The 24,107-nt window shown below is 42.5% G+C and overlaps 1 protein-coding gene across 2 annotated transcripts in view; it reads right to left on the bottom strand.

Moving 5' to 3' along the window:
* ABCA1 (ATP binding cassette subfamily A member 1) overlaps positions 1 to 24,107 on the bottom strand; it is a 154,841-nt gene that overhangs the window by 129,552 nt on the left and 1,182 nt on the right. The window lies entirely within an intron of this gene.

Here is a 24,107-nt window from a genome sequence, read left to right as displayed (position 1 = left end):
TTGAGTGAGGTTCTCTCAGGTGGCCAGAACACTGAGAACGTAAATGGCATATTGGAATTCCAGAGACTCTCTCTAAGAAAGTGCCTCCCCATACCTCAAAAGTCAGAAGCATTTGTAAATTTTGCCTCAAGCCTAGAGTGACTTACACTATTCTCTGAACTTCCTTACAGACTAAATTTACAATGGGTTACACAACTGGGTCCTTCACATGATAAAAAAAGCACCATCAATAAAGCAGTTTCCTAATCTGGAAAGCTACAACGTGCCTTAGATGACTGTGCATAAACACCAAGAAAATGCAACCGACACCTGGCTCTCAGGTAAAGTGGACAACCCTAGTGCTGTGTCTCTGTGGAAAGAAAGCAATGTCCCATGGAGAAACAAGTCTGCTCAGGCAGGCTCGGGGCATTGACTGTGAAACTGACAAACAAGCTCCCACGGTCAGGACATATGCACACTTCTGGCCTCGCTCCACCTGCACCTGAATACACCGCCCCACTACTCTGTCAGTGTCACAGGTGCCTCCTTGGAGGACTGTTTGCCCTGCTAGGGCAAGAAGGCGTTCTCATGAACAGGGGATACTACATTCTGCGTGTCCCAGCCACCCACGCAGCAGTTGCCCTTAATTAATGCTGGAATAGTCCCAAGAAGTTAAAGTTAAAGCTGGGGCGGGGGCAGAAGATGAAAAATGAAAGAAGGGAGGACACGCAGGTGAAAATTCGGCCCTGCTGGCACTTGATAACCATGAACTCTTCTAGCTTTGCTTATAAAATGGCTCAGTGACTGAATCACTGTGGCCTGTAGAGGAGTGGGGCAAGGATAGGGTGGGACACTGGGCATGAGGCACAAGGAGCAGCCAGGTAGGAATATAAAACCAAGTACAGGCTGGGTGCAGTGGCTCACACCTGTAATCCCAGCACTTTGGGAGGCCAAGACAGGCAGATCACGAGGTCAGGAGCTCGAGACCAGCCTGGCCAACATGGTGAAACCCCATCTCTACTAAAGATACAAAAAATTAGACAGGCATGGTAGCGCATGCCTGTAATCCCAGCTACTCTGGAGGCTGAGGCAGGAGAATCACTTGAACCCGTCAGGCGGAGGCTGTGGTAAGCGGAGACTGCATCATTGCACTCCTGGGCAACAGAGCAAGACTCCGTCTCAAAAAAAAAAATTTTAAACATTCATTTTGTGAGACTTAGGAATTCTCTAAAATAATAATAATAATAAAACCAAGCACTAGACTAGAAATCTGTGAGTCCAAATGAAACCTCAATGCCAAAGTCAGTCTCTAGCAGAACAGCACCCTTTTATCTCCCACCCCACAAGGACTTGGATTAAAACCTCTAGAAAAGTCAAGAGATTGGAGGAAATTGAAGTGTCTGAAAAGAGACAGCCTACCACTCTGTATTCTAATTCAGTAATAGACAGTCCAATAAATCAAGAATCCCTCTGACATAGTCAAGCCTTAGGACCTATTTATTTTCTTTACCATTTGCTCAGCAAACTTCTAGAAGGACACAGGCCCCCAAAGTTTCTCACTCCAAAAAGAGGAAGAGTTAAACCAGCACTGCATCAGTTTGTTCAAAGATGACCACTGGCCCCACAGCACTGGCAGCCAGAACAGCACTGTGAGACCCATGCCTGTAATCCCAAATTGTTTTCTAAGTGGCTCAGGACAGAGCTTGCATTCCAGAAACATTAAATAAATAGATTTTTTTTCTCATACAAAAGCTGCTCTCCAGGAATCACTTTGTTGATTTAGAAGCTACATGAATCTTGTCAGATCCCCAAGGTAACACTGAGGAGGGTACAATTAAGAAGAGGAAAACTACCAGAAAGAGCCCAGGCATCAAATAGACCTGGCTTCCCAAGTATGTGCTCTTGGCCAAGGCTTTATGCTCTCTGAGCATCAATTTCCTCATTATAAAATGAGGATGACAATACTTACCTTGAATGGTGTTCTGTGGATTCAACGAGATAATATAAGTAAGTTCCCAACACTGTACGTGGCTTACTGTAAGTGCCAAAGCAATATGATTTCCCTTCTCCCCATTTATCTTTCTTCATTCCACCAATATCCTCTAGCTGAGAAATGGTTATATCCTGTCTAAACAGGACCTTCCATTATATTTCTAGCAAATCCACTGTGGGTTTCTAAAAAGGTAGGAGGGGCAAAGCAGGAAGGATGAAATCTTAATAGCCTAGCGTTGGAGTACACAGAGCCAAGCCCAAATACAGAATATCACCTCCCCTAAACCCTGATTGGGGAAGCTCAAAGGAAGAGAAGACATACCTCTATACAACGTTCATGAGAATAAGAGAAGGATGAGTTTTTTTGGACAGCATTTTCTTGGAAGTAAAGTGTCTGGATTTCCAACAAAAAGGTTCTGACTCCAGTGACTCTCCAGGAAGCACCTGGAGAAGGTTGGTAAGAAGCAGCATAGAGCCGCAGTACAAAGTTCTACCTGGCTTTGCTGGGCACAAATAGGCAAGCTTCCTGCTCCAATTCCTCCCGCCCACCTTGGCACTGCCCTGGCCTCCTGCACAATTTGCTCCCCCATCTCAGAACACAATGATCAACACTGGGAACATTTCTGTCCTAAGAGCAGGGTTTGGCAATGCCCAGGCCCTTCTGCCCAGGTAACTGAAGCTAAAGGGACATTTCCACATTGGTTTTCGAAGGAAGTGAACAAATAAACCAAAACCAAAAAAAAAAAAAAAAAGCTATAAAAGAGGCAGCACTATGTACTAGATTTCTCAATATTTCAAACGCAGCACACTCGCTTCTGCCCTCACACACATTTCCAGTTACTGGCTGGAAAGGATCCCGCTGCACAGTCATTCCTGGCAGTAGGCCACTCTGATCTGGCTCCTGGATGACCACAACCACCACCTCACTGGCCTCTCATCCATTTGCCACAGAGCACCCAGAGTTATTCCGCTAGACCAAATATCTGAATATGCCACTCCCCCAATTAGAACCTTTTGCCAGCTCCTCAGCACCTGAAGACAAGAGTCCAGTGCTCACCCAGGTTGACCTGGCCTCCCTTCTGGGACTCCAGCCTACTCTCTCGCTGCTCCCCACCTGCTAAGCTATGCCCTGGTGACTTATGTACAAGCTCTGAATGTGCTGCACGTTCAGACATGTGCTGGGACTTCACTGGTGGGCTCTCTTGTCCTAAGACACTTTCTTAAGCACTGTTAGCCTGGGTAACTCTTAGGTCTCAAACTTAGGTCTCCACTTCTTCAATGTCCTTTCCTGATCTCCTCCTCTGCAACTGATACGTGGGTTTGGAGCCCTTCCTATGTGCTCCCTAGGAAGGCTCTGCTGGGAAAGAGGATTTCTACCTTCTGAATCAGAGCAGGGACCATTCCTGTTTCCTTCATCCCTGTTTTCCTTAGTATACAAAAGGGTCCTGGCTTGTTGTAAGCACTCAGGGGATATCTGCTTAATTAATTAATTAAGAGATGTACAGGAGAAATAGGGTGTCAGAATTCAAGGGTACTGGCACTCCTGGGCCTGTGGTAACTCATTTCTCAAGCTTGATTAAATGATTCGGGCAAATTATCCCCAGAGAGGGAGCTCTGTGTTCAGCAGCTTCTACCATAGGTTTGAGAGGGTCACAAAGGACTGCTGAGCTTCCCAGGAGACTCCTGGGGCTTCCTGGAAAACGTAATGAATCTAAGTCTGTTTCCCATAACACCAGGTTTAGCTATGGACTGGGCAGCCTCCCAAGGCCATCAGGGCCACGCAAGTGACTTTTGGCCAATCCTCATCCTCAAGCCCAAGGCGCACTCTCTTTGAGTCTCATCAGTCACGCAGGTGGATCACCCCTTGCCAAAATGTGACAGCCTCTACACCTCAACCTTGTTTTGCACAGTTCAGAAGTCACTGCTGAAACCTTTGACTACTTTTTTAAAGACATTTTCACTGCAAATGCCACTGATATTTTGAAGTTATTAATATCTACAGAATACAACAGACTACTGAATTAAAAACTCCCCAAATAAGCAAAAACACTCATCATTGTTGCAGAGAAATACAAATTAAAACCACAATGAGATATAATTACACACCTATTAAATTAAAAATTAAAAGTGCTAGTGTGTGTATGGTGACACTGGGACTCAATATACTGTGGAACTGTAAATAGAAGAGACACTTTGGAATATAGTTGGACAGTTTCTGCTAAAGTTAGACATAGTATTACGATATGACCCAGCCAGTCCAGCCTAGGTATTTGTGAATATTTATAGTAGCCTTATATAGAATAGCCAGAAACTGGAACAATGAGTTGTCACGATGTCCATCAACTGGTGAATAAATTAAACTAGAGCTGGGTGCAGTGGCTCGCGCCTGTATTCCTAGCACTTTGGGAGCTGGAGGTGGGCAGATCATCTGAGGTCAGGAGATCCAGACCAGCCTGGCCAACATGGCAAAACACCGTCTCTACTAAAAATACAAAAATTAGCCAGGCGTGGTGGTGGCTACCTGTAATCCCAGCTACTCAGGAGGCAGGAGAAATGCTTGAACCTGGGAGGCAGAGGTTGCAGTGAGCCAAAATTGTGCCACTGCACTCCAGCCTAGGCGACAGAGTGATACTCCTTCTCAAAAATAAATAGCTGGGCACGATGGCTCATGCCTGTAATCCCAGCACTTTGAGAGGCCGAGGCGGGCAGATCACCTGAGGTCAACAGTTCTAAACCAGCCTGACCAACATGGAGAAACCCCATCTCTACTAAAAATACAAAATTAGCTGGGTATGACAACACATGCCTGTAATCCCAGCTACTCAGGAGGCTGAGGCAGGAGAATTGCTTGAACCCAGGAGGCAGAGGTTGCAGGGAGCCAAGATTGTGCCACTGCACTCCAGCCTGGGCGACAAGAGCAAAACTCTTGACTCAAAATATATAAATGAAATAATAAATAAATAAATAAAACTGGGACACTTACTCAGCAATAAAAAGGAACAAGCTACTGATACATGCAACAACCTGGATGAATCCCAAAACCCTAATGATAAGAAAAACAAGCCAGACACAAAAACCTATATACTGCATGATTCCATTTACACGACATTTTTGAAACGGTGAAACGAAGGAGATAGAAATTAGTGCAGTGGTGGTCAGTGCTCATGGGTGGAGGAGATAACAGACTGCAAAGGAGCATGGCAGAAGTAGATACACATGTGTATCCATTTTTCAAAACTCATCATACTTTTGTAAAGGAGAAGTCTTACCGTGTGTAAATTACACATCAATAAATCTGAACCAAATAAACTGCCTTCTATTATAATAATTAACATACCTCACAAGTCATAACTCGGAAGACCAGAGAACTGGATAGCGTAAAGTCTGATTATTGTGTGATCTCCTTGGAAGAGGAATAGCAGATAAATATTCATTACCACTTATGAATTCCACAAACAACTGCAGCCTTAACTCTGCAGGGCTCCCATTAGCCACAACAAATATTTATCGAGTGCCTATCACATGCCAGGTGCTGTTCCAGACCTTAGAGATTCAGTGAACAACAGAAGCAAAGTTCCTCTGTTCATGGGGCTTCTATTCTACCAGGGAGGGGAAATAGACAAATAATAGCGGGTTGTTCAAGCAGCGGGTGGTAGGATTGATGAAGATAAATAAAGCAGAGTAAGGGGACAGAGAGTAATGGGGCGGAAGTCCTTCCTTTCTGATGCAGCATCTTTGGGACAATGAACTGAGAGAGTGAACCATATGCTACCCACAAAAGGGTGGCTTAAATGACAGCAGGGATTATAAATTCTTTTCACTTTTCTCTAAAACAAAACCTGGAACACCAGACAGCAGACAGATTCAGTGATGCTGGCAAAAGAAATACATATACACACACACACACACACACACACACACAAACACACAAACACACATATATATCCATATATATACACACACATATATATATATATACATACACATACACACACACAAACACACTTATATATATCCATATATATACACACATACATATATACATATACATACACATACACACACACACACTCATACATATATATATATACACACACACATACACACATATATATTCACAGGAAGCTGGCTGGGAAGAGGGAAATAATAACCCTAGTCAGCACCTGGCACCTGCTTTCCCACCTCTTCCTCACCAAAACATTGTGCCCTTTTGAAATTGACATGCACATTTCCAAGAGAGATGAGAAATAAGAATTATAAAGAAGAAGAAAGGGAGAGAGAGCAAGAATACCAAAAAGACAAGATGGGAGGATTTTCCCCTCATTTGGCACAGCCAAAAGGAAAACAGGAACGCCTTCCCACGACTGCCCTCTACCCTTCTACAGCACTAAATCTATCTAAGGAAATACAGTGAGGAAAGAAAGTGCATGTGTCTGTACAGCTACCAGAAGCTGTTCACTTGTGCAGTAACAAAAGGGCTGACTGGTCTTTTTCCTTGCCACAAGAACACTGCCAGCACGTGAGCTTTAGTGCTGGGCTCCCATCTAAGGGTGACAGTCAGCCCTCATGCCTGAGCCAGGGCAGGTTCCAGAAGAGGGAAATCACCAAGCAGGGACCACAAAAGTGTCACATCTCACTGGGACAGAAATTGGACCCTCTGGGCAGAAGAGGAGTGCCTTCCACAAAGTCATGCTCCATTTGACTGCCATATTAGTAGATAAAATCTCATGGAATTTTGAAGGCTCACTCCCACTATACCCCTGCTGCAATCCTTATAGACAGAGAAGCTGAGGCCTCCCTAAAAGCAAGTGACTTGACTAGCATTAGAGCTGGTTTCTCAAAAAATAACTTTTTCAGCTCTTTTGTTGTTGGTGGTGGTGGCAGTGGTTTTGAGATGGAGTTTCACTCTGTCGCCAGACCGGAGTGGAGTGGAGTGATCTCTGCTCACTGCAACCTCTGCCTCCTGGGTTTAAACGATTCTCCTGCCGCAACCTCCTGAGTAGCTGGGATTACAGGTGCCCATCACCATGCCCAGCTAATTTTTGTATTTTTATTAGAGACAGGTTTTACCATATTGGCCCAGATGGTCTCGATCTCCTGACCTTGTGATCCACCTGCCTCAGCCTCCCAAAGTGCTGGAATTACAGGCTTAAGCCACTGTGCCTGGCCCTTTTTCAACAACTCTTACATGCCCCTTCCCACTAAGTGATTTCTCTTATGATTTTGTTTGCTGCTCTGAATGCATTTCTCAGAGTTCTATCCAAATAGTTCCAACGCAAAATGTATAGTCAGCAACTAATTTTTATCTTTCAAAAACAGTGGTTATATGACAGCTAATTCATTAAACCTTAAACAAATGAGTGTGTGTGTGTGTGTGTGTGTGTGTGTGTGTGTATTCTACTTTATTCAACAAACTTCCAAAAAGTTACCACAAGTGAGATGGAAGTTGAAATTTCCAACAACAGCTATCGATCTCTCTTTTTTATTTTTTTATTTATTTTATTTTTGAGACAGAGTCTCGCTCTGCTGCCCAGGATGGAGTGCGGTGGCATGATCTCTGTTCACTGCAACCTCTGCCTCCCAGGTTCAAGTGATTCTCCTGCTTCAGCCTCCAGAGTTGCTGGGATTACAGGTGCCCACCATCACACCCGGCTAACTTTTTCATATTTTTAGTAGAGACAGGGTTTCAACATATTGGCCAGGCTGGTTTCGAACTCCTAGCCTCAAGGGATCTTGTCTCAGCCTCCGAAAGTGCTGGGATTGCAGGAATGAGCCATAGTGCCCAGCCTCAGTATCTCTCTTGATGAGGTTGCTTCTAGATGTCTTTTTTCTTAATTGAGGTATAATAGACAAAAATGTTATATATTTACAGTGTTCTAGGTGTCTTATATCAATAACAGCTTGTTAGTAAACTACAAAACAGGAGGTGGATTTAACTGTATCAGATATGAACTGAAAATAGGTTGGTGCCAAAGCTCTGATTGCCTATTCATGAGATGCTGATGCAAAAGCAAGAATCACAGATGTGACTCATGTGCCTCATCTCCAGAGAGATGCACAGGGTCCTAGAATATTAGGACATGAAACTTCTAAGCTCAACAGAACATGCTTGCTTTGGAAAAGGTCTGTTCTCTAATTGCGTCTCTGATCATGTGCCTCTGAATCGGCAGCCACATTCAGGGACAAGCCTAGCAAGGTTACTGAAGGCCGGGAAACCCGGAAGGAACAGGTTTACTGCACCCATGATTGAAGACAGAACGTGGCTGCTGTGTGGGTGGGAGGGGATTTTGAGTCATCCTGCGATTTCTACCAGGCTGACCCATCAGCTTCATTGAGCCTGAGGCTAATTTGGCTGCTGCAGTTTAACTTTTCAGGCCTCCAGATGCTACTGCGCCCTCTATCCTTAAGGGTATCCTTGCTAGGATAGCTTTAAATTACACCTCCTCACACTCCCGAAACATTCAATAGACCACAATTCCAGGGAAACTGCCTTTAGCTAGGAGGCCTTGCAGAATGGTCATGGGCTGGTACTCGCCCCCGAAACTGTGTTCCTACTTTTAACGGCAACATTTTAATAGTCAAATTTGAGAAGGCAAAAGGGATAAGAAATCCTCCAAGTTAAAAGTCAAGAATGAAATGAAGTTATCCAGTCATTCCAGAGGAATTCTATCATTCTAAACAAGGTTCTGCTATCACATTGTCCATTTAAAAATACATAGATCCTAGGGCCGGGCACAGTGGCTCACACCTATAATCCCAGCACTTTGGGAGGCCGGGGTGAGTGGATCATGAGGTCAGGAGTTCTAGACCAGCCTGGCCAAGATGTTGAAACCCCGTCTCTACTAAAAATACAAAAATTAGCTGGGCACGGTGGCATGCCCCTGTAATCCCAGCTACTCAGGAGGCTGAGGCAAGAGAATCGCTTGAACCTGGGAGGCGGAGGTTGCAGTGAGCCGAGATCACGCCATTGCACTCCAGCCTGGGTGACAGAGTGAGACTCCATCTCAAAAAAATATATAGATAGATAGATAGATAGATAGATAGATAGATAGATAGATAAATAGATCCAATGAATTTTATTAATTCCAACAATCTGTAACTTGGGTACAGTTTTTTTGAAGTATCAAATGTGTCATACTTACTTGATTGTTAGTTACAATAAGATAATAGAGGCTGGGCACAGTGGCTCACGCCTGTCATCCCAGCACTTTGAGAGGCTGAGGTGGGTGGATCACCTGAGGTCAGGAGTTCGAGATCAGCCTGACCAACATGGTGAAACCTCATCTCTACTAAAAATAAAAATACAAAAATTACCTGGGCATGGTGGCAGGCACCTGTAGTGTCAGCTACTTGGGAGGCTGAGGCAGGAGGATCACTTGAACCCAGGAGGTGAAGGGTGCAGTGAGCCGAGATTGTGCCACTGCACTCCAGCCTGGGCGACAGAGCAAGACTCCATCTCAAAAAAAAAAAGATAATAGATAACTGCACTTCCTTCTTTCACTCGAATACATATGCAATTTCCTAGACAAAATTATTTGCTAATAGCTAATTTTCAAAATGAGGGCTATGAAATGAAAATGTAAAAACTGAAACCAGAAATCGATGAATATTGTACAAATCTATACTAACCTTTTAGAAACATAATCCTTCATGTTGTCAACAATACAATTTTACAAGAGCTCCTGACTGGGTGTGGTGGAGGGAGGCTGAGGCAGGAGGATTACTTGAGCCCAGGAGTTTGAGGCTGCAGCGAATTATGATCATGCCACTGTACTCCAACCTGAGCAACAGTGCAAGACCGTGTCTCAAAAATAAACAAACAAATAAATAAGGAGATCCTAAAGGTTTAACTCCATCTATATCATGTCACTGATACTTGGACAACCAAAGATCGTATTTATCACCCTCAACATTCCCACTGCCACCAGCTAAATGGTCTCAGGACTTCTAAACCTCACAAGAGCCAGGATTTCTGAAAGCAGATGTGTCTTGTACTCAAGCCCTTGTTTCAACACTGTGGAACTACGAAGAAACTCTAACAAAATGTTAGAGATAGTCTCTCTTCCCCCGCTGATTTCCACTAAGCAAACCCAGAGCAACCTTCAAAGGAAGACTTCAGCAAACAATACCACTATTTGCCTTTTCCCTGGTCGAGGGTATATAACACATAGTAAAAAGAACCTTTTCTCTAAAAAAGCAATCAATCTTTCAACATTCTATGTCATAGAAAAAAAATCAATTTTTTTCAACTACAATCATAATGCCAGAATAAAAGAGATCTGAAGGGAAGGGACTAGTTAATTCATAAACACCCTGAGGCTACAAAGAAACACAAGCAAGCAAGCCTCTATCAACAATCCCTTATTTGCAGAAAAAAACTTGGTTGGATAATGTTTCCTGCTGTTATAGGAGGGCTTTCCAAGAGAATTTTGGGAGAAATGGTTTAGTGACTTTATCAGCAAAAATCATTTTGTTTGGCTTACATCACTGAGGAATCAACATCTTCAGGTGTTCAAACTTCTCCCAGCCTGAAGGATTTATATTTATTTATGAAAGTGCTCAAAGCATTTGGAGGGATAGACAAACCCAAATCTTAGTCACTATCTTTATTTCTTTTCCTTTGGGTCTATTCTACAATGCAGAAAACTCCCCAAATCCTTAACTCCTTTGTTGTCTTGAGTTATTTCAGCAGGAAGAAAGGGGGTTTTAGAATCAAAGAAGGCTGGGTTTGAATCCTGACTCTGCTACTCACCAGTTCTGGAACCCTAGGGACTCTGAGCCCCTGTATCTTCTCCAAAAAATAGAGCTGATAATATATGCAAAGCATCCATCCAGTTCCCAGAACAAAGTAAGTGTGCAGTAGCTATTATAATGAGTAATGCTGCCAACTTCACAGAGTGAAGTATTCATTAAGGGTGTGGCATAGAGTAGGTGGTATATTAAAGGAATCTCTTTTCTGTCTTCTTTGTCCACAGAAGACACTATGTCTCTTAAGGGCCTTTTCAGAGTAAACTGGAGTGTTCTCCAGTACCCAGTGCATTGGGAGAGGTGAAAGCATTACAGGGTATCCTGTTGCCACTTCTGACCATTGTTTTACCATAAATCCCCCTCTTAGGGATCCTCACCACTCACTTACCCTATTTTCTCTACACTCTCACGGAGGTTGATCCTATTTTCCACGGCACATTGCCACCTTCCTACAAGTTTTTAGCACCCGACTCAGTTTTCCTGTCCGTCCACCCCGTTTCCTCCAGTCTCTATGTCAATTAGAAATCTCTATTCGAAATCTAAGCCTTGGCCAAGTGTGGTAGCTCACACCGGTAATCCCTGCACTTTGGGAGGCCAAGGTGGGTGGATCACCTGAGGTCAGGAGTTCGAGTCCAGCCTGGCCAATGTGGTAAAACCCCATTCCTAAAAATACAAAAATGAGCTGGGCATGGTGGTGGGCACCGGTAATTCCAGCTACTCAGTAGGCTGAGACAGGAAAATCACTCGAACCCAGGACTCAGAGGTTGCAGTGAGCCAAGATCATGCCACTGCACTCCAGCCTGCACAACAAGAGCAAACCTCATCTCAAAAAAGAAAGAGACAAAGAGAAAGAGAGAAGGAAGGAAGGAAGGAAAGAAGGAAGAAAGGAAGGAAGGAAAGAAATCTGAGCCTTATAATTCCATCTTTTCAGCTCTACTTACAATCTTCTCTAGTGTACCAACTTATCAGTGATCCCTGATAAATAAAGCCATGTGCCACAAGCTACTGTGTCTCAGCATCTTCCTGCTCTCCACCACACTGAGCCCAAGATGACCCAGTGCTCCACAAACATATGTAGAATGGAAGTAAAACCTCAGGGATAAGAAAAGATAATTAAAGGGCCGGGCGCAGTGGTTCATGCCTATAATCCCAGCACTTAGGAGGCCAAGGCGAGTGGATCACAAGGTCAGGAGTTCAAGACCAGCCTGGCCAAGATGGTGAAAACCCGTCTCTACTAAAAATACAACAATTAGCTGGGTGTGGTGGTGGGCGCCTGTAATCCCAGTTACTTGGGAGGCTGAAGCAGAGAATTGCTTAAACCTGGGAGACAGAGGTTGCAGTGAGCCGAGATCACGCCACTGCACTCCAGCCTAGACAACAGAGACTCCATCTCAAAAAAATAATAATAAAAAGAAAAGACAGTTAAAGCAGATTCACTATAGTAACAAACCAGCCAAGAAATTGCACTGAAAGTAAAGGTTTTGGGTGACAACATTTCCAACTGTGTTCAGAGAAACATAAGTTCCAGCAGGAATGCACTTAATCTGATTTTCTTCAAAGCCTCTCTAATTTGTAGGGAAGGACATCCATTTTCATTAGCTTCATGTGAGCTAGAGAGAATCCATGACTGAAGTGCTAGAACCCCTGATAAACATGTCAGCAAGCAAGGGCACCTTCCCCAGAGGCTCAACCTAGAATATAAGACTGTCAGCATTGGTAAGGAGCCTTGAACTCTAAACCCATAGGCTCAAGTCAGGAACTCCGGAAGCCTATCAACACTGGGATACAATTTTGCCACCTTAACACTTTATTCCCTTTCCTTGTGCCACACTGAGTTATCCAGTCTCCAGGCTCTTGTCCAGTTCTTGTTTATACAGCATCAGCAGTCTTCTCCAGAATGTCCTCTGACCAGCCAGCTCTTGAGGCAGTCATATGTCATGTGTGCAAGACGCTTCTATTTCTGCAGCCCAGCGAGGGCAAGCTAACTCGGTTAGTGAGAATTTAATCAAAGTTAAAGGACAAGCACAGAGACACAGAGTCTAAGTCTGGCCCTCCAAAACTTACAACCAGACTCCTTCTTTAGAATAACCAAAACAAACCTTTTTGCTGGCTGCCTCACTAAATTAAGAGAAGCAAGGGGAATAAGATCACAAGTTTACATATACATACTGAATTACTGGGTTGCCTTTTTGTTAGTCTCCTCTTCTCAACCATGGTTTTGAAAAATTCACACAATACAATCCCCCCAAGCAACAACGTGCTAAGTATTCACATCAGGTGAGAACTGGTGTTGGTCACACACTCCAAGAACTCGAATTGGACAATGTCTCAAAATGGAGGGCCATCTGGGGTCAGAGTGTTGTGCTCCTTTCTGCAAACTCCAGAGACACATCCCCTCTGCTTAATGGAAGCTGCTGGAACCAAACGTCAGACAACCCTCTGTTTGCTCCACAGAGGAGAAAGCCATCCTCTGATCACGTGAAATGTGACTGAAACTGTAAACTGGAAGATGGCACCAATTCCACTAAATTTGCAAATCCTGCAACATGACTGACAACTGAATAAACAATACTTGACCAAAGGGTTTCTTTATCTTGACCTCAAGGTTTTTACTATAATTAACACAACTATTAAAGTAAAAAAAAATAAAACCCTCGAATCACAGTTAATATTAACCAGCCAACATCAACATTAGGTTTCATACTTTTGCATAAAAAAAGCAGTCTTTAGGAAACCCTCAACATTCAGGATTCCTGAAGAGATTTCCTTCTGATTTGAACTTACAAAGAACAATTTTTATTTGCAAGAAACAAAAAGTTCCAATAGAAAAACCCTTAAGATTCAAATTGGACCAACAGACTGGAGAAATAAATGAGGCCAGTCCACTATTTAACATTTCAGTGTCCGTTTTAAGCTGAAAGGAACCGAAGTCTAGAGACACAATTTCTTTTTTCTTTCCTATAAAGGGCACTGTAATACTTATCCTAAATTCTGGTACAGTAAGAAGAAGCCTGGATTAAAGAGGCAAGAGACTACGATTTTAATTTCGAGTTAATGGCAGATGGAGAATAAACTTAGTAAGCCTTTCTACCACTGTGGGTAAAAAACATAAAACAAGTCTTTTTTGAGCCGGAGTCTCACTCTGTTACCCAGGCTGGAGGGCAGTGGCATGATCTCGGCTCATTGCAACTTCTGCCTCCTGGGTTCAAGCAACTCTCCTGCCTCCACCTCCCAAAGTGCTTGGATTACAGGCGTCAGCCACCGCGCCTGGCCAGAAAACAAGTCTTTTTGATGAAGAAGCTGCAGTGGATGACCTTCTGAGTCTAAGAAAACTCTCTGGTACTTTGCTATGCAGTAGCCATGGAATATACATCCTAAAGAGCATGAGAAACTGTAACACTAGATCCCAACATCAAAAATATGTTGCTATTTTTCTCCCACATTGCTGGTAGGGGTGCAAACTGGGACACTTTGGCAACTTATATTAAAATGCTGTGAGAGAACAGGGAGAAGCATTCCTCAAAAGTTCTAGGAAAGGTGTTATGGAGGAGGTAGCATGAGAAATTCAGCCAAGTGGGAAAAGCGCAAACTCGTGAGTCAGACAGACATGAGTTTGGATCCCTGACTCTGCCATTAGCCAAGTAGGGAACCATCAACAAGTTATTTAACTTCTCGTTGTGTCAGGTGCATCATCTGAAGTATGGGGCTAATATAACAATAGGCAAGCTCAGGATTTCCTCAAATGCGGGAGATACTCAGAGGATTTTAGGAGATGAACAAGCACAGTATTAAAATTGAACCACATCATGAGAAAATATGGTTCTTGGCCGGGCACGGTGGCTCACGCCTGTAATCCCAGCACTTTGGGAGGCCGAGGCGGGTGGATCACGAGATCAAGAGATCGAGACCATCCTGGTCAAAATGGTGAAACCCCGTCTCTACTAAAAATACAAAAAATTAGCTGGGCATGGCCACGTGGCGCGTGCCTGTAATCCCAGCTACTCAGGAGGCTGAGGCAGGAGAATTGCCTGAACCCAGGAGGCGGAGGTTGCGGTAAGCCGAGATTGCACCATTGCACTCCAGCCTGGGTAACAAGAGCAAAACTCCAACTCAAAAAAAAAAAAAAAAAAAAGAAAATATGGTTCTTTTCAGCACTACTTCAGCCTATATAAAACATTTTTATTATATTAAGGAGAAAGTGGCCAGGCACAATGGTTCAACCCTGTAATCCTAGCACTTTGGGAGGCCGAGGTGGGTGAATCACCTGAGGTCAGGAGTTCAAAACCAGCCGGCCAACATAGTGAAACCCCATCTCTACTAAAAATACAAAAATTAGCCAGGCGTGGTAGCACACGCCTATAATCCCAGCTACTCGAAAGGCTGAGGGCAGGAGAATCTCTTGTACCCAAGAGGAAGAGGTTGCAGTGAGCCAAGATCGTACCACTGCACTCCAGCCTGGACAACAGAGCAAGATATGCCTCAAAAAAAAAAAAGGAGAAAGCCTTTGTTTAGTCATCTTTTTGATACCTCTTTAACAGTTGCTCACAAAGTAAGATCTAGTCTCATAGTCAGCTGGGGCCTTTGAGAGCCAACAGTTTATCTTATATATAGACTATAACAAAAGTAGTTTGTCTTAATCCTAATTACTTTTTAAATTACCTCCCATTTATAATAACTGATATTGGTTTTCCAATTACAGGTCAAATATGAAGTTATTTTTAAACATATTGATGATTACAAAAATGGAGTCAATTTCAGTAGTTTGCACAGGCTGAAATGCTACCTATCTCAGAGTTCTGGTGAAAATTAAATGAGATCAGGTACAGGAAAAGCCCTAGCCCATGCTGTGTTCCTTCACCCATGGTCTGGTTGATGGGTAAAATTTCAGTAGGTGAAGAATATAAAGAAAGCATCTAATGTGAACCAAGGCAAATACAGGAGATAGATGTGAGATTCCAGAACAACCAGGGGCCAAACAATAGCAGGAAGGGGTTCTTAAAGTAGATGAAAACCTGGAGAGAGGGATTCTAACAGGTACCAAACCATACTGTATGTTAATCAGTCTGGGGAGAAAACCAGGCATAGTTCCTTCAGGTATGTGTGTTATAATCCAGGACAAAGTTGCCAAAATAGGTCACAGTCTTATTTCAAGAGCCTTGAATGCCAAGCAAAAAGAGATCCTTAAGGGTGGCAGACTCTTAAAAGTCTTTTGACCTCTGTCCAGCACCTAGTACTTTCCACGGAACATGGTGTTTATTTGCTGAACAAATAAATTTCTGTTTAATAGCACTGTCTGTGTATTAGTGTATTTAATTTTGAAATATATACAGATGTATGTTGTTGTTGTTGTTATTGTTAATATCATATCTTCCTCTTCCTTCTCTCTCCCAGTACCAGAGAACAGCCTGACCCCAGCTAAGGTAAACTCTGACACCAACCCAAGGTCTGTGCCTGGGAGTGGAAAAGGGTCTGCAGTCAGTGTAAGCTCATCATTCTGGGCCTTCACTTTCTCTCTGCCTTTCCAAGGAAAGTTGCTGCTTATATCAGTGTTGCCTTTATGTCAAAGGTGTTATCACCTAAATACCAGATCCAATAGATTTCAAGCCACCACCCTCCAAAGACTCACTTCTTAAAGAAAACAAGTTTGGTTTGACTCTTGGCAAAAACAATTATTCCCAACCTGGCATCCTACAAGAATTTTGCAAAGCAAGGGTGAACAGGGGTATGACACCCAAACATCTTCCTAGCAGCTTCTTCCCCCTCCCTGCCCCTGGCTAAAAACCTCTTCCTCCTTTTTCTCCTTCTTCCCTCCACTCCTAATTTGTTACGATCTCTCAAACAACAAACTCGGGACAATGCTTTAGAAAGCTTTGTGTCTTACCCACGTACCCCGAGTGAGGGTCTTCTGAGATACTTAAAACTATCCTTATGAGGTATAGTCCAATTCCCCTTCTAGGACGGGTACTAGCATTCTATTCTTGAAGGATGAATGAGCCTGAAGAGTTGGCATGTTTTCCTTTGATCACCTATTTGCTTAACAGGACTCCAATATAAGAAGCAAAACCTATACTCAAAATGATGTTGGAGACGGAGAGTCTAATTTTATTTTACAGAGATCTTCCAAATGGTGAGCCAGAAGCAAGAACATTGTCTCACTAAATCATGTTTACTCAACAGAAATTTATTGAATTAAACCAACTCCTCCTTTGCATTTCAGATGAGAAACCCTTCTGGTTCTATGATTCAAGTCTTCATTCAAGCAAGTAAATAGGAAATTTCAACAGCTTTCTCTCCTCCTTCTTACTCCTTTCTTCTGTCATCAATCTGATCAGGAATGCTCTGAGGCATTCCCTGGATATTTCTTGTTTACCTCTCAAAATCCACATGGTATGTTACACTAATGCTCAGCATGTTCCTCAGATGTCTAGGTAGCTCTAATCAAAGGATCACTCCTTCTCCTAAATACAGACCTGGAGTTAGAGGACATAAGAGCTTGAAGGGCTCTTTAAAAGTCAAGTAGCATCATTTTATAGACCAAAAACCTAAATAACAGAAAAATAAAATGACTTGTCTAAGGTCACATGACTTCTTAATGGGTTTGTGGGCATTCACGAACATCCTGTAATTACACATAAAAATTGGACTATATGAGCCCATGTGTATTTTTTCTGAAGAGAGAATCCATATCTTTCTTCAAAGGAGTCAACAATCCCTTCCCCAAAATATGGTAACCACTGACAATTATATGCATCTTTGAAAAGAAATTTAACTAAAATCTAATTGTTCCAAGTCTGAATAGTAATATGAATTAGTGATCTAGAATAAAAGTGGAACCTAATTCAGTAACTGTCATTGTCATCATCTATTTTTTTTTTTTTCATGTCTGCGATATCAAAGCAAGTTACATTGCATAAACACAATTTGATGTGGAAGTAAACTATCAAGCAAACTTTTAAAATCACTGAAAACACTAGTATGAATAAATATCACTATAAGCCAAGCATTGCCTTATATGCTTCACATTATGTACACACACAAATACCTACTTTACAGATGATGAAACTGAGGCAAAGGGCAATCAGCAACTTGCCTAACGTCAGATATCCATTTGTAATAACCAGAATTTCAGTCTACATTAATTTGACTCTGATATCCATGTTCTTTTTCACCAATATTTGCATCTACACTTCAAGATGTCCAAATACTAATAATAAATTCTATTTACTTATTTAGAAAGAACTAAATAAACACTCTAAGGTAGCTTTAAGGAAGCTTTTATAAATGGATCTTTTATAAATGGATCTACTACCAGAAAGTTCTTCTTAGGAAATTTCATAAACTAAATACCAGTTATCACAAAATATCTGGACTTTAAGACTAGCCAGATAAAATGCTTTGACTTCCAAATGCTTCTTGGAAGTTGGATTTGACACAGAAAACACTGGAGAATTTTAAACAAACACACACCACCCGCCTCGCCAAAAACACTGTATAGAAGAATAGATCCAAATGCATATGAAGTTATTGTTTTTTTAAAAAGTGTTTCAATCTCTAAATTACTTAGTCATCCGACTCTTATTAACAAAAATAAATTAACATACAACTCAAAGTACTTGAATGTGGAAAGCCACAGACTAGAGCATTTTCTTAAATCAGAGCTGCCTCAGAAAAGGAAATGAAATTGAGTAAAACAGAAATGTTTGTTCTACAAAAAGTAATCTGGCCTAAATAATTTATGCACTAAAATTTCTCAATCTAACATAAGCCTAGAAATCTGGCCTTAAACTACAGTTCTTTCTCATATCATTATATTTCTAATGCTTTTCTGTGATTATCCTGTTATCTTAAGTAGTCTTTTAGAAGACAGGAAGCAAACATGAGGTTCCCATTCTCCTTGTTCAACTCATTCAAGTCCAAATTGATTAAACTCCTTCCATATTAAGCGAGATGAATTAAGGCCAGGGAAGAATGAATCAAAGACTTCCTTCTAGAGGAGCATACGATAAATGTTAACTACAATAAAAAACAGAATAAAATACATGACACAAAGAGTGCTGTAATCCAGGTTTAACGGAAGTAAAAAGAAGGGATCTTATTTTCAAGTTGGTGATGGGAAGGAGTGGATCCAGAAGAGCTTCATGAGGAGGGGAATATTTAAATCAGGTCTTAAAGTAGGCTTGCAACAGCTAAAGAGTTTTATACCAACCTTGTTTTCAACATGGGAAAAGATAGGATTTCAAACTTTGTTGTAGGAACCAAATCCAATGCTCCTCCGCTGTTGAAATAAATGCTGTTTGCCTGAATGCTATTTGTGGTCTTCACAGAATGCAGAGTAACTGAAGTCCCCACCGGAAATCAATTTTATGTAAGCTTTTCATGCTCTGGCTTCACGTATTTCTAAAATGTACCTTTCTATGCAAGCTACTTATTCAGGCAACTGTTTTCAGGTGAAGACACTCAAATGAAAATACTCACCTTTAGCTTTTTGCTAATATTTCACTTGTCAAAACTTTGATAGTCAGACAAAGTCTTTACCCCGAGATTGGTAAACTCACAGAAGCCAAACTGCCTGGATGCAACTTCAGCTCCACTACTTACGAACTCCATAATCATTTACCTAGCTGGCCTATACTTCAGTTTCCCATCTATAAAGATAATAACAGCACCTATCTCATATGGTTCTCATGAGAATGAACTGAATTATTATGTGGAAAACTTAAAAACATATCCAACATACCATAAATCAACCATAAATGCAACTATTTTTACCAAGAGGTGTTTTCAAAGAGTTTATTTCTAATTTGCTATACCAGTTAATAAGAAAGGTGCTTTCTCATCCTATTTCACTTGTGAGCCAGATGTGGTCTTTTTTGAGACAGAGTCTCACTCTGTCGCCCAGCTGGAGTGCAGTGCATGATCTCAGCTCAGTGCAACCTCCGCCTCCCAGGTTCAAGCAATTCTTCTGCCTCAGCTTCCCAAGTAGCTGGGATTACAGGCACCCACCAGCATGCCCGGCTAATTTTTGTATTGTTAGTAGAGACGGGCTTTTACCATGTGGGCCAGGCGAGTCTCAAGCTCCTAACCTCAAGTCATCTGTCTGCCTTGGCCTCACAAAGTGCTGGGATGATAGGGGTGAGCCACCGAGCCCAGCTAACAAGGCCAACTTTGAAACTGTGTTTATTTTTTAAAAATATATACCTTAAGAAAAAAACTAAATTTGATTTCTAAACAGTAACGGCAGTAACAGAGAAATAGCTTATTTCAAAATAAGTAACAGAGAAATAGCTTATTTCAAAGAGTCCACAACATAATTAGGGATAGGACAAGCAGGAATCATATTGTATTATAATAAATTTTTAAACTTCACCAAAGTTAGGATTTACAACAAAACTAACAGTTCACTTCTCTTTTCCTTTGTTTCTTATGGCCTTACAGCCTGATACTATCTCACTCCATTTTCTAGAGATGACAGGGGGGAAGACATTTTGAGATTACACAACTATTCACAAACATCTGACTGAAGCAATAGTATACTGTTCATTATGAACCAAGTGAAAAGTTAGAGTTGAGTAAATTTTAATTCTATTCTTTCCAAGATGTTGCAATCCCGATGCAAGCAAGGTCTCAAGTTAAAGAGAATTTGGATGACCCACTCACAGCAACAAGGAAAATCTGATACAGGCTGTAGATTCTGACAAGGATTATAGCAGATGAACGTAGAGAAGAAGATGGTGAGCATCCTTGAAAAGTTCCCTGCTTGCAGCAGCTGAAATGTTTGTGCAGGAGTTAAAGAACTCTGGAGCTTACTGGCTGGGTCCAAGTCTTAGTGCTGCTTCTTGCAAGGTATATGGCCAGAGATAAATTAGCCTCTCAGTTACTTAATCTTGTAAACTAGGGACAATAAATGGTTCTGCTGTGAAAATTCAATTAGCGTTTGATGACCTGCACAGTGGCTTATGCCTATAATCGCAGCACTTTGGGAGGCTGAGGAGGAAGGATTGCTTGAGCCCAGGAGTTCAAGACCAGTCTGGGCAACACAGTGAGACCTTGACTCTACAAAAAATTTTAAAAATTTAGTCAGGAGCAGTGGCAAGTCCCTGTGGCCCTAGCTCCTTAGGAGGCTGAAGTAAGAGGATCACGTGAGCCCAGGAGGCTGAGATTGCAGTGAGCCTTGTCCGTGCAATTGCATTCCTGCCGTGAGCAACAGCGTGAGACCCTATCTCAAAATAAATACAATAAATAAATAAACATGTGAAACACATTTCAAACAGTACTTGCCACACAGTGCTATATAAGTGTCTATTAAACCTTACAATAACTTTGGCCATTCATGGTTACATCCACAAGCAGATAAGAAGATGATCTCATTTTTTACAGTAGATATTCTCCCAGCTCCCAGCATAGTTAAACAAGAGTTCAGAACGATCTTTTAAAACTTGATGCTAGAGTAAATGACCATAATGACTATTATAATCGTATTATTTCTTTAATATCTGGATAGAAAAAAAATGTATTTGAAACTGGACGTGGTGGTTCATGCCTGTAATCCCAGCACTTTGGGAAGCTGAGGCTGGCAGATCACTTGAGGTCAGGAGTTCGAGACCAACCTGTCCAACATGGTGAAACCCTTTCACTACTAAAAATACAAAAATTAGCCGGGCCTCATGGCGCACACTTGTAATCCCAGCTGCTTGGGAGGCTGAGGCAGGAGAATCACCTGAACCTGAGAGGCGGAGGTTGCAGTGAGCCGAGATCCCACCACTGCACTGCAGCCTGGGCAAAAGAGCAAGACTTCATCTCAGGAAAAAAACAACGTATTTGGTTTTAAAAGTATTTTAGAAATGCAAAAACCACATGCATTTTGATATTTTTCTGGATATCCAAAAGGTTCATAATTAGAAGAGTCTAAAGCAATGTTCATTTATTCTAGAAGCTCAAAATTAAAACAGTGAAGATCTTAATTTGTAGTCACTACAAATACAGCCAAAGTATCCTGGCTTATGGGAGAGAAGATCCCTTTTAAGAAAAAAGATTTAAATGGAAAAATTCCAAACAACTCCTCTCCAAATATGGTAAGTACTACAGAAGGTAATAAAAAGCTAAGTCGCTGAACTTCCTGCAGTTTCATTCATTTTTAAAGTTTACATTGGTACTCCTTGAGCAGAAGCAACCAACCCTTGAAAACAATCAAACCCTGGTCACTCTATTTTCCAATCCTGCACTAATGCACTGTCTCACACAAACTGTAAATATGTTCTAAGTCAAAATGTGTCCAGGGGCCATTATAGGCCTGCACTTGTAGAAATACTAGGGTTGGCCAGGCGCGGTGGCTCACACCTGTAATCCCAGCACTTTGGGAGGCCGAGGCGGGCGGAACACGAGGTAAGAGTTCGAGGCCAGCCTGACTAACATGGTGAAACCCCATCTCTACTAAAAATACAAAAATTAGATGGGCGTGGTGGCACGTGCCTGTAATCCCAGCTTCTCAGGAGGCTGAGGCAGGAAAATGGCTTGAACCTGGGAGGCAGAAGTTGCAGTGACCTGAGATCGAGCCACTGCACTCCAGCCTGGGAGAAAGAGTGAGACTCCATCTCCAAAAAAAAAAAAAAGAGAAAGAAAGAAAGAAAGGCAGATGGACGAGGGTTGAGATTTCAAATGCTTATCTGCAGGGGAAACAACATACCACAGATGTGCAGGTTACAGTCAGATATGTCATTCTGGAACACTATGTGGTTGCTCAAATACAGACTCCTAAACTGTTCTGCCAACAGTAGCAATTCTATTCCCTTAAACGGCTCGTAGTCATCATAACGGCTGAAAACCCTCTTCCCTGGTCCTTCTGATTCTACTGTTGGTTCTAAGCACATACTGTGTATCCATGTTCTCCTAAAATTCCCTAGCATTAATTATTTTAATGGTTTGTGGAAGCACTTGGGAAACAGGCTGACAATGGAACCTGTATTTGAAAAATATTATAATATCTGTAGAGGTTCTACTTAGGAACCTCTACATGTTTCCATACTTTCTCTGGTTTAGGAGAAAGTTTCTCAAGAGAATGATTTTCTCAACAGAAAGATAAAGTTTCTCAACAGAAAGCCTTCATTATTTTTGTGGTAGGTATGAGAAGAATAGGCTGAAATAAAAGAGGAGATGAAAAATTAAGGACTTTTTCAGTTCAGTTTTGTTTGAAAAGAAGGTCAACATTTAGGTCTGGTTCTAAGCTACAGCTGTAAAAAAAAAAAAAAATCAAGAAAATTCCAATGTTGAACTTGGGGGAAATTTTTGTCAGGTTCTCTTTGTGGGAAGCAGGAATTGGGCAATGGAGGGAAAGTGACTTGCTGATTTCAGTACCAAAAAAGTTTTGTTTTTTTTTTTAATGAAATTTAACCACTATGATATGATACTACCCGTTCCCTTCTCGGGGTGCCATTGAAAAGTCGGATTTTAAAAGCTAATAGTATCAATGCTGCACAGGCAGGCCAACTGCTGCTAGTGCTAGACAACTTTTATCTTCCTTTGTTTATTTTCTTAATTTTAATCTTATTTCTTTTCTTCTTTCTGATAAAAATATACATAAAGAGGCATTTACACACAACCCTGGCACCATCCGCCGCCCCAAGAACGTTGCCGATTTACCAGCGGCCTGGGAGTTCAGAAACACGCTAACAAAAAAACAACGAAATGGGCTTTTGCCTCAACCCTCTTAGTTCCTCCCCGTCTGCAACCACCGGTCTTTACCAGATTCACAGTCAGAACCGCGAGCAGACACCTAGCAGAGCCGGCCGATTCCTAGATTCCCCGGCCAGGAGGCGCTGCGGGCCAGTCTCTGGGGGCCACCGCAGCCCACGCCCAGCACCCCCACCCTCACGGCAGAGCCCAGTCCAGCCACGCCGCGGAGCTCGGAGTTCTGCGCCGCCAGCCGGGGTTACTCGCGGTCATTCCACGGCACCACCTCGCCCCAGCTTCCCCATCTGCACCCAGGGTGAAGCTGCCCCGAGAGACAAGCGGCAAGGGTCAGGGAGATGGGACGGCAGGGGACTAGGGGGAGAGAGGATTGGGCACCCCACCTCCGGGTTTCCGCTGGCGCTCCAAAGTCTTGTTTTTAAAAGAAACAAAACTCGGCCGGGAGCGGTGGCTCACGCACTTTGGGAGGCCGAGGCGGGTAGATCACCTGACGTGGGGAGTTCGAGACCAGCCTGGCCAACAAGGTGAAACCCCGTCTCTGCTAAAAATGCAAAAATTAGCTGGGCGTGGTGACGTGCTTCTGCAATCCCAGCTACTTGGGAAGCTGAGGCAGAATCGCTTGAACCCAGGAGGCGGAGGTTGCAGTGAGCAGAGTTCGCGCCACTGCACTCCAGCCTGGGCAACAGAGCAAAACTCCTTCTCAA

The sequence above is a fragment of the Cebus imitator genome, unplaced genomic scaffold, assembly GCF_001604975.1.
Source record: "Cebus imitator isolate Cc_AM_T3 unplaced genomic scaffold, Cebus_imitator-1.0 Scaffold51, whole genome shotgun sequence".
Classification (NCBI taxonomy): Eukaryota; Metazoa; Chordata; class Mammalia; order Primates; family Cebidae; genus Cebus; species Cebus imitator.
This window is presented reverse-complemented; position numbering and strand designations above follow the sequence as displayed.